This window comes from Rattus norvegicus, chromosome 12 (genome assembly GCF_021556685.1).
Source record: "Rattus norvegicus strain SHRSP/BbbUtx chromosome 12, alternate assembly SHRSP_T2T, whole genome shotgun sequence".
Classification (NCBI taxonomy): Eukaryota; Metazoa; Chordata; class Mammalia; order Rodentia; family Muridae; genus Rattus; species Rattus norvegicus.
This window is the reverse complement of record NC_141545.1, coordinates 44,737,922-44,745,361: the sequence shown is the minus strand read 5'-3', so window position 1 is coordinate 44,745,361 and position 7,440 is coordinate 44,737,922. Positions and strand designations below refer to the sequence as shown.

Sequence of the window (7,440 nt, the reverse complement as noted above, 5' to 3'; positions counted from 1 at the left end):
ACATCCTCAGCGGTATATTTTACCACCACCATCACCGTCACGGCCACCCCTGTCATCAGCACCAGCACGGCCATCACCATCAGCGCCACCGTGTTCATCCTCCTCACTGTCATGGTCACCGTCCTCACAGTCATTCTATGGACCTCACACCGGCCCTGTTATTGTTATCCTGACTCCAAGTCCACTACTCGATCGATCACCTGCTCACCACTGCTCACAGAGGGAACGCTTTCCCCTTTGTTGTTCACAGGAGTCTGTGAGGACTCAGACTCTGCATTTTGAATGTCATTATTTCACTTTGAGGCTCAGGCAAGGCAAGCCCCGTGCCATATCAAGGTTGGTTTATTCTTTTTTTTTTTTTTTTTTTTGGTTCTTTTTTTTTGGAGCTGGGGACCGAACCCAGGGTCTTGCGCTTCCTTGCGCTTCTACTACTGAGCTAAATCCCCAACTCCAGGTTGGTTTATTCTTAACAAAAGTCAGGAACCCTTTCCAGATGTGTTAAGGTGCAGACCGGAAGAGTCTGGCGGGATTTTTTAGTGTCTTCAAATCTGGTGTTTGAGCATCCCCAGACTGGTGCTTGCTAATTATTTTCCTCTGTATAAAGCTGGGTGTTCAGCGATGCTTTCAAAGGGTCTTCTTGGGTCTCTTTGCGTAGGGGAAACTGAGGCTCAGAGAGACATGCCTCTCACATGGCCACAGAGAAGACAGAATCAGTCTGGTGTGACTGTTTTCTCAAGGGACCAAGAACATTCCCAAGGCGTCCCTTGGTTCGGTCGCACGCTTAGAGAGGAAACGAATTAGAGGGCAGCAGGGTCTGGAGTCACCGCCCTGGGTCGAAGTCCTCAATATTGTCTTTAGTGTTTTGTTATCCTATTTGTCAGGTGGTTTGAACTTTCTGGGCCTCAGTTTCCCTACTTTAAGAAAGGGGGTGGTGTGTGTCATAGTCCTTGCCACACGTCGGACAGTGGGATCAACTAAGTCAGTGTTCAAATCGCCTTCTCACCAGGGCTCTCAGTGTGCTTCACAGACTTGCTAATCACAGTTCTGGTAACGACATGCTATTACTACAGAATGTAGGTCACAGAGATGACATATAGAATTATCATATGGAGTGTGTTGCCTTTGATGCTAACAGCTTCTTACTCGCTATGCATCCTGTCCCATCCCTACATGGTACTTCCACACCCCTCCCAAGGCCTCTAGTAAAGTGAGTCCCGGCCCCCTTCCTCCCTCAGCTGGTAGGCTTTCAGTATGGTGAGCTACGGTGGGATGATGGAGCTTGGCACCTTCAGAAGACTGGGGCCTTGTGTCATGTGTAACTGAGAAACTAACCCCCCCCCAAGTCAAATTATTAATTAGTTGCCTTATTGACTAATTCCTGAGCACTCAGTCAGATTGAGAAAGCAATCTAATTTGGAAGGGAGATCAGCGAAAAGCCTTAGCTCATCCATTTTTCAATTGGGCTTCATTTCATTGTCTGGAAATAAAGAAACTGGAAGTGAAGCCTCTCAGCCCAACGGAGCCTGCAATGTCTGGGGCAGAGTGGATCGGTTAAACAGCCGAGGTTATGTGTGTACACATAGGTATTCAGGCACGCACAGACTTACTGACACACAGGTATACAGATACACACACCACATATACACATAGGCATACCGACACAGAGACATCAGACACAGACAAACATAGACATACAAACACACACAGAGAGACATTCAGAGACACACACATAGACATACAAACACACAAAGATTTACAGATACAGACATGCATGTACATATATAATACATACATACAGAGAGAGACATTTACACACACTCAGAGACATATGAACACACAGAGACATACAGATACAGACTTGCATACACATACATACATACATACACAGACATTCAGATGCACACAGAGACATCAGACACAGACACATATAGAAACATACAGACATACACAGACATATGGACACAAGAAACATAGACACACACACATACAGACATACCCAGAGACATCAGACACAGACACCCATAGACATACAGACACAAGAGAGACATACAGATACACACACACATAGACAAACATACAAATACATACACATAGATATAGACATGCATACACATACATACATGCATGCATACATACACACACAGAGGCATTCGGACACACATAGATGTATAAACACACAGAGACAATACAGATACAGACATACACATAAATACATACGCACACACACAGAAACACAAAAACACACATAGAAATACACACAGGGATATATACAGACTCAGAGTCATACCCCAGAATGAGAGACATACAGACATACACTTATAGACGTACACACATAGACAGACACATAGACATACAAAGACAAAGACATGAACACACAGAGAGACATACAGACACATACATACAGAGGTGCAGACATGACGCACACTCAAACATATAAGCGTGCACACACAGAAACACACAGGCCCATACATGGACGCACCTTCCCAGTTTAAGGACGTAAAAAAAGCATCTCAATGCTGACTGCCCTTGCTACGACCCAACGCTCCACCTCAGACACCTGCCATTTAGGAGAGTTGGAAGTGGAATGGGGCCTACTGTGGTTAGCTAATGTCCATCTAGGAGTAACATCTCTTACAAACACTTCCCTACTGTCCCCAAGGAGGCAAGGACTGTTTTCCGGGTATGCGGGAGGAATTCTACCTCAAGTCCCAGGAGTGACTCCCAGTCTTCACTAGCTGGAGTCTTAAACCACGCTCTGTGAGAGAAACAAATACCTTCGTTGACGGTCACTTTCTCTTTCACTTTGCACAAAGACTGAAGGGACAGTTTTTCTCATGGGTGAGAACAGAGTCCTCTGCGGCCTCTACAGGAACGGCCATACCCAGAAAGGCTGTGGAATCCAGATCCCCTCTCTGGAAACCCTCCTGCAGAGAAACCAAAGCAAACATCGTGGAAATCTGGCTTTTCATTTTGGGGGGACGTTTTCTGGCACCCCAATCCCAAACATGCTTTTGATTTGGTTTTATTTGGCAGTAGACGGAACCGTTTACTGGCTGAGGGCCACGGGGTGACAGAGCGATTCAGGTAAATGAGTTTCTGCCGTGCCTAAAATGGCCTTCAGCTTCCGCAGCTGAGCTTCTGAGAAAGAAAGCCTCTCTCTCGCTTTCCCCTAAGCCTTTTAAAAAGGATTTTTCCTCTTCCCCCTTTTTAAATCTCTTCAAGAAAGAGTTTTTTTTTTTTTTCATACAGAGGGGGTCAGGGAATTAAAATCGCCAAAATATCTTAACATCAGGGTAAAAAGCATTCAATGGAATCCAAATTAGATACATTAAAGAATCTTTTTTAAAACTCTCTCTCTCTTCCTTCCTTCCTTTCTTTTTTCTTTCTTTCTTTCCTTCCTTCCTTCCTTTCTTCTCTTTCCTTCTTTTTTTTTCTTCCTTTTTTTCCTTTTGGCCAGGACCCTAAAAGGATCCAGAGTATGTGAAGAGAAATCTTCAGGGTTCATTTCAAATTACTAACTGTTGTAACCTGTGGAAAGCATTTACCCGCAGAGACTGCCCGCTTCTTCCCACATCCCAAATTCTTAAAATCTTTGGATGCGGTAAAACTGAAAGCCGTTAGTCCCCCAAGCTCCCAACAATCAGCCGCACAGAAACCTCATCCGCAAAACCCGTAAGTTCAGTTTTCTACCACTCCGTGGTAATTAACAACACCGTAGTAAATTAATGATCTGGAATCCATAAATGGCTCAGAACTGGAACCTTCTGGAAGGGGCTCCTGGTGGTGCCCTGGGTCCTTAACACTTTGATATTTGGGACAGAAACATTTTAGGAGGGTGTGACTTCATGACAGTCCACAGACACCTGAGCACAGCCGGGGTTACTCCACCAGCGCGTCTGTTTACCCCCGTGAGCCACAGCTCCCCAACTCTGTATTCTCTCTGATTCTCTCCTGGGCTTTTCCTCAAAGAAAACCAAACCAAAGCCTGCACGATTCTATTATATAGCTTTCTCCTTCAAAATCCTTCTTATTATAAAATAGGTGGGGATTGTCTCCAGGGTCCACGGGTCCTTGGGGTTAAGTGTACGTTTCAGGTGGGGAAGGGCATAGAGTGGAGACAGCCAGGGCCCGGCCTGTGGGATAAGGCTGATGTTGAAATAACACTTTTCTGTTTAGACAGAGAGCCAGGAAGCCTGAGTTTCACCCGGGCACTCCATACCCCTAAATCTGTTGTCGGCAGGGACAGTGGTACGGCAGCCCTTGCCTGGCATCAGCCTGGTTTTGAATTTCCTGGGTTTTTGTTGGATCATATCACCCTGACATAGTATATGTTTTTTCCCCCCTAAAACATATATCTAATTTCCTTTACCCAGAGGAAAATTAATACTTTTCCCACCAAGTTTTGAGAAAGTACGTGTTATCTTTCTCAACAGAGTATCTTCTGTTATTACTATTTTTTTTTTTTGCGAGCTAAAAAAAGAAGGTTGTCTGGGGGGGGGGACATAAAACAATGTCTTACACCCACTTTATTGTTTTTTCTTTTTTTGGTCAGATGGGGGAAAAAAAACCCGATCTTGATTTATTATTTCATGTAGATAAAATGTAGATATTTGAGTTTGACATTTCCCTGAGAAGTATTTCCGTCTCTGAGGTCTTAAAAAAAAATGCATTAAGAAAAAATACTTTTTCCTCTCTGTGTGTTGTGCTTGGTGGCAAACAAGAGGAGGTGCCTTTAATGCTTTTTTTTTTTTTTTTTTTTTTTTTTTTTTTTTTTTTACGTTTAAGATGTTATTAACTTAAAAGAATTGACTGGGAAATTATGAACTTTATAAAAGACAGACATGGCTTGCAAGTCAATTACGTTCAGCACTGTTTCTTTAAAAGCCATTCTGCCCCCCCCAAACACACACTATTTCTTTCTTCCTATAATTACAGAATGCTTTAAATGCAGGCAGTTATGTCTGACGTACCTTGTGATTTAAAGTGGGACGTTCTCAACGTCAGAGAAATGATTTCTGCATTTCGTAGCTCAGTAAAATCAAAAGCGGTTGAGAGAGAGAGAGAGAGAGAGAGAGAGAGAGAGAGAGAGAGAGAGAGAGAGAGACAACCGGATTTGTTATTTTTCTCAAATCAGCCTTGAATGTACTCCTTCTTGGGGGGTACTGGGGGTGGGGGGGACCATACACAGGGTGGATGGAATTTCAGATCAGAACAAAGTTCGAAACACATAACAGGAAAACCGGCCCTTTAATGAGAGAAATGGATAAAAAGGAAGAAAGAAAAGGCCTAATCACCAGGACCCTCCAAGATGACATTTCAGATCACATCAGAGCTACACAGCCGTGGACTGATTCATCAGAAAAAAATAAATACTTAATGGCTTCAACGAGCCCTAACTCTGAGACCCTGCTCAACACACTCTGTCCTCAAGTAGCTTTTTTATAATCTTGAAAATATTTATGGAAACGGTTCTTCCTCTGGTTTACACTGTTCACACCCTCCCCTAACCCCTTTCCTTCGTCGCCAACTGTAATTTGCTTTATTAAGAACTTTGGGGAATTGATACAGCTGACCTAAGCTATCTATCCACAGTCACTGTGGGGCGGCCAGATCTGCCTGCGAATTTAATGTTTTTTTCTCCCCCTATGAGTTTTAATGATTGAGTACATTTTTTTCCCCTTTACCTGGGAGATCAAACAATTGAAGAAAAATGTCAAAGGTTTCAATTCATGGACAGCGCTTAATGAACCCGTCAGGGTTCTCGCCGGTGGAAGCAGAGTGGGAAGCTTCGTAAATAAGCAACGCCCACACACCTTCTCCCACTCGCACAGCACACGCTCATTCGATCACCCTCTGTTAGCAATCTGGAGGACAGGAGATTAAAGTCTTTTTAGAAATTTCCAAGTCAGATCTCAACTAAAATAGGATTAAAGGGATGGGAGGGGGGGGGGGGAGAAAATTGCTTGTCCCCTCCTTTCCCGTTCTCCCAAAGGAGCTGAAAGAAATCGGAAGTTACTTCTCAAAGCTGTCCCCGTCTGTCTGTCCCCCGGCCTGGCCAGTGGGAGACCCTCTAAAGCCTCCTCCTTCCACAGTAAGAAGCACAAAGACGATGGGAAGGAGCCGCAGGGTGGCCCTTGGGGTCCCTTCCAGGTGCTACTCCAGGGGGCACTGTGACATCAAGAACTTTCCCAGCCGCTGCAGCTGGGCCGATCGGTCAGAGAGAACAAATCTCCAGGGCTGCAACCATTTTCTCCTCGGATGTCCCTAGCTTGTATTCTTACAAAGAAGCGGAGACCAGAACCTGCCACCCCCGACCCCCAACCTTCCGTATCGTATCTGCAGTGTTTAGTTTCTGCGCCAGTCTTTGTAAATAGTACCAGCACCTTCCCCTCCCCCAGTAAGTGTTTTCCTTTTCTCTGGATCTCTTTCCCCTCTCCAGTTTCTTCTCCTTGCTCTTCTTCCTCTTACTGCCTCCTGCAGACACACAGGGGTGGAAACACACACCTCCCATCTACCTTGGCTGCATTTTTCTGGAAGTAGCGCCGCTCTGAGAGTCTTCCTGGACTGCGCACGGCCTTTGCATCCTCCAGATTTGAGCAAAGCGCTGGCTCCTGGCTCTGTATTTTCACAGATCTTTACAGTAATTATGTGGGAACTTCAAAGCAGGGCTATTTCTCTCTCTCTCTCTCTCTCTCTCTCTCTCTCTCTCTCTCTCTCTCTCTCTCTCTCTCTCTCCCCCCCCCCCCCCCAGTCCCACTGAAAGTCCAAACAAAAACCCGTCCGCAGACAGCGCAGAGAGCTGCGTTGAACTCAGCAGCGGGGATTTTGAACATACAATGATTAAAACGACCTCCTCAAACTTCTTAGTCGGGGGAGACTCGGTGAAGAACCAGTTTCCATTTGAACTGTTCGGATTCTGCCTCAACTTCTTACACCTCAGGGACTAGAGACCAGGAGTGGCCTTGGAGGGGGAGGCCAAGGGGAGATTTCATTAAGGTTTTCGGTAGCTGAATCTGTGGCAGACACAACCTCGCTCCTAATCAGAAGGGGTTAAGTTCCAGAAAAATCTGTTTGGGGATAGGCTATTTTTGGCGTTTTTTTGAAGTGAGAATTTTACATACTAAATGTTGAAATAAAATTACTTCTACATCTGTGTTTTGTATTTGCCTCCACTCGGGGGGGACACCCAGCTTCCAGGGAAAAATAAATTACCCATTCAATAAAATGGACAGACAAGCTGGATGCTTCATTGACGAGATTTTTCCCAGGCTTCCCCGACTTTTCTTATAAATGAGGTTGTAGCTCGGGAACTAAAAATACTAGAAAGGAAGGAATCTGGCGAAGGGACCGGGAACAGCGAGGATTGTTCTCCAAATCCTCCATGGTGGGTCAAGGAGAGCTCAGAGTGCTGGGTGGGCCCTAGCAAGGCCCACGGAAAGG

The 7,440-nt window shown here is 45.1% G+C and overlaps 1 long non-coding RNA gene across 3 annotated transcripts; it reads right to left on the bottom strand.

Annotated features, from left to right (window-relative positions):
• Window positions 1-345: 345 nt before the first annotated feature.
• Window positions 346-6,801, bottom strand: LOC134481202 (uncharacterized). Of its 3 annotated transcripts, none has more exons than XR_015634366.1 (4): window positions 6,516-6,801; window positions 5,685-5,864; window positions 4,971-5,015; window positions 346-2,924 (listed from the first exon to the last, which is right to left on the bottom strand). It is a non-coding gene; the product is annotated as an uncharacterized LOC134481202 (long non-coding RNA). The 3 variants fall into 3 exon arrangements; XR_015634365.1 differs by having other exon boundaries at window positions 6,505-6,619; XR_015634364.1 differs by lacking the exon at window positions 4,971-5,015 and having other exon boundaries at window positions 6,505-6,707.
• Between the last annotated feature and the right edge of the window lie 639 nt (window positions 6,802-7,440).